This window comes from Etheostoma spectabile, chromosome 19, assembly GCF_008692095.1.
Source record: "Etheostoma spectabile isolate EspeVRDwgs_2016 chromosome 19, UIUC_Espe_1.0, whole genome shotgun sequence".
In the NCBI taxonomy this organism is placed as follows: domain Eukaryota; kingdom Metazoa; phylum Chordata; class Actinopteri; order Perciformes; family Percidae; genus Etheostoma; species Etheostoma spectabile.
In genome coordinates this window covers 13,994,983-13,998,572 of record NC_045751.1, presented here as the reverse complement: position 1 = coordinate 13,998,572, position 3,590 = coordinate 13,994,983, and the positions used below count along the sequence as shown (strand labels likewise).

General features: G+C 40.6%; 1 protein-coding gene and 1 long non-coding RNA gene across 3 annotated transcripts in view; one reads left to right on the top strand and one right to left on the bottom strand.

Annotated features, from left to right (window-relative positions):
• The window catches only part of LOC116669414 (uncharacterized), a 17,101-nt gene that overhangs the window by 5,606 nt on the left and 7,905 nt on the right, over window positions 1-3,590 (top strand). The window lies entirely within an intron of this gene.
• The window catches only part of stim2b (stromal interaction molecule 2b), a 45,427-nt gene that overhangs the window by 35,471 nt on the left and 6,366 nt on the right, over window positions 1-3,590 (bottom strand). The gene's annotated exons all lie outside the window — the stretch shown is intronic.

Sequence of the window (3,590 nt, the reverse complement as noted above, 5' to 3'; positions counted from 1 at the left end):
TCACAACAGTCTGTTCTAGTCAGGGGAAAGGAAATGGCTTTGCCTGTTGAGCTATACTCCACAAAACCAGGACATTATGACTCGCTCCACGTTCACCCTGAAACTCTCTCTATTAGCCCCCAGAGCGAACCCAGAGCTCTGAGGATCCAACACCGCAGTAGGAAGAAAGCCTGGCTTATCTCAAGTGTGAGTGTTACTTTGATAGAACATGGGTCAGCCAGCAGTGACGAAAGTATCACAAAATGCAAATTCATGTGCTCCCTGCAGTACCGAAACAAGCACTGGCAAGAGAGGCAAATGTTCAACCTCCTTTCCAAACAAATCCCTTAATTTATGCAGTCACTTTGCTCTGAGATAGCCAATGTCACCTCTGATTTAGCTATATAAACAAAGCAATATCCTGCGAATTCTCTCCAAAATTCCACAATCTCTGAATGAAATCTGAGCAAAAGACTTACAAAACATGTAAGAATACCATACGTGTCAAATAGAGTATGAGAGATCTACTCATCTTTGCTTTACTGCTTTTGAGTCTGTGTAATTTAACCCGCAGCAGCCAGTTTCTGTATTTGTGTTATGTAAAGCTTATGCTAATGATAGTTGTATCTAAGACGACTATCATCCAGCAAGCACACTACTTGAGAACTGGATGTTCTTTGCAGTCAGAGGGAAGGGCTTTGTTTGTTGAAACGCCAAACAAGCTAAGTACACCATTAAAACGAGAGAAGACCACGTTCACATTGCCACTCAACCAATCTCCTTTACAAACGCCTTTCTCTTGTTGCAGAAAAGCACCATTTTTTTTCCTCAGGGTGTATGGAAATGATTTATGATTCCTTTTGTTAAAATCTACTCTGAATTTGGCCCATGATAATAAAAAAAACTGCAGCGCATGCAAGTAAATTTACAATCAATACAGGAACCCTACACAGTTAAGACGTCAAACGATGGGTTAGAGGTTTTTGTTGTTAAGACAAAGACCTGAAACATGTCACATTACTGCAACTCAAACTGACTAAGAAATGAGTTTAACACCAGCACAAAAACAACTCTACACCTCAACATTCAATTCAAACCTTGTGTAACACCAAAATCAATTACTACATCAGTACCTGATTCAGCTTTGTGAAGGTAGATCCTGCAATACAAAATCAACCAGGTTAATCTGCTGGGTTTTTAATTACATTCTAGGCCACAATAGGATGTTGATGCTCAATATGATGACAGCTGGTTGCGTTTGCAATATTTACTGACAACTATTAACTGGCCCAATAATCTGACAGAAAAACTAATACGACGTAATGAACTCCGAAAGTGTTAGTGTTTAGCAACATTGGTGTTTAAATTTAACATTTGATATTCAAATGTACACTTTTCAGGCATGTTGGGGAACTCTGACATGACTCATTTCTTGTCAAGGGTGCTCTGCTCAAATGTGACAAATTGCACACTTATGTAATCCTCCTCCATCACCATCCTCCGCTTTCTTTCCGAAACCAAATCCCAGCTTCTCTTTTGAAGATCCTAAATCATAGTGGAGCAGCCTGACCCACCAAATGTTAAACCCAACCCCCTCCCAAACTCACAGCATGCTAAATGGCAGCTTTGAACCCTAAACTGCTTTAATAACAAAAGCCTCGTCTCTAACCTCATTTTCCAGGGTAAGAAATATTTTTCACTTCTACAGAATGTGTGGGGCTATTAGCCCTAACTTAAAATTGTCAATTATTCGATGCTTTGATCGAAGGAGCATGTTTCGATTGCCAATTTCAGTCAAATCTTTGCAAAGGCGTTATATTAGGAGGATTAAGCCTGATTTTACATATAACTACATGTTTTTTCCCAATAAGTAAATATACAACCTATTATAATATGAATATCAATATTTAATTCTGTTAATAAGAAAATTAAAAAGAAAGAAACTTTTAAATCAATCTTTTTAAAGTACGTGAATAAATCCAACCACTCCATGACAGATTTAGGTTTTACTTTCCATGATCCGTGACCAATGGCAGAGCATCTTGGCAGCAGGGATTTCAATCTTTTACTGAAAATGTTTGGGAAAAGAAAATCTAAAGTGTGGCAAATTGCGCTGTCCACATGAGTAGCCTCACTTTTTACCAGTACCGCCATCTCCTGCATAATACGCGCCCCTAAAAAAACAACTGCGAGTGCGTCTCTCACATAACAGCTAAATGCTGAGAAAACAGTGTTTGCTGTGTGCACTCCGCTTCTCGTCACCGGGGGCCAGCTGCTGACTGCCTGACGTGCCCTCCAAACAATTTTCAATTAATTTTCTATACCCTTGCACTACTTATTAATGTCAAGCCCCCCACATGAGCTGACGATCAGACAACTATAGGAACAACTTGACGATTCAACTATAGTATATATCCCTAGTGGCAATTAGAGTGTGTGTGTGTGTGTGTGTTATGGGTGTCACAATACCAAAAATTCAGTAGCTTTTGACACTAGTGTCTTTGTGATTGAGTCATTGGTGGTTGACTAGCCTATATCCTCGACGTTCCACTTCCGGGTACGCTCTGGTGCCGCCAGAAATTCCGCTGGAGGTCCTTTTTCGGTCGAATGTCTGTTACGTTCCGCGTTTTTTGTGTTGGCATTTTAAACTCTGATGGATTTATGAGGACTGAGGACTTTGGCTAACTGCTCCTCAGATCTCGGCGGGGTAAATCCAGACAGCTAGCTAGGCTATCTATCCAATCCGAGTTTTCGGTAGCACCGCTAAAACAACTTTTGAACGTACCAATACCAGTAAAATAACACGATTCTCGATGCCAATTTTGATACAGCGGTGAAAAAAAAAAAAGAATTTTCTAAAATTCCGTGTACTTTCATTTGAAACATAAACTTCTTTATTAAAATATTTGAAAAATATGAAAATGCCATTACAAGACATACAAAACATGTTCAGGGCTTAAAGTATTCCAGCACCGTGCCGGATCTCCAGCGTGTCGCCGTGAGGAAAAATAAATAAATAAATACATTTGGGAACTTGCATGCGGTTTTATATTTTCGAGTCAATTGATTTCCCCTACCAATCATATGAGGGGAACGCAGCTCTAACTAACGCAGAGCTTAAAGTACTCGGGTGCCGGATTTCTGGGGTATGACTATTTTAGAGAAATAAATCAATTAAAAAGTCCACATGGGATTTGTTTTTGATACGCTAGGTTTAACCAATCATCGACCCACCTAATAATGAAACGAGTTCTAGCCAATCAGATGCAAAGTAGGGTGGGTCCTTGCCGAAAAGCGAGAGTGCGGTGTGTGGTCTCTGTGGTAACGTGGCTGAAAAATGTAGATACAGCTTTAGTTGAGAAAGGAGTTAAAAACAAATGGCGCATGAATAGAGGACAAGAGGAAATAAAATAAAAAGGAGACGGGAAGTCGTTTAGCACTTGGTGCCTCAAATTGGGCACCCGGCTGCAGCGTGTGTTCAGGGAAGATAAGCGGTAAGAAAGTGCTGGCTAGTCATTAGATGCTCGTCACAAAGCTTCGTTGCGTGCACTCTGTCATACGAGTGTGTTACCGGCATCCACGGCTACCGCTACCCCTTCGCTGGCCGACCG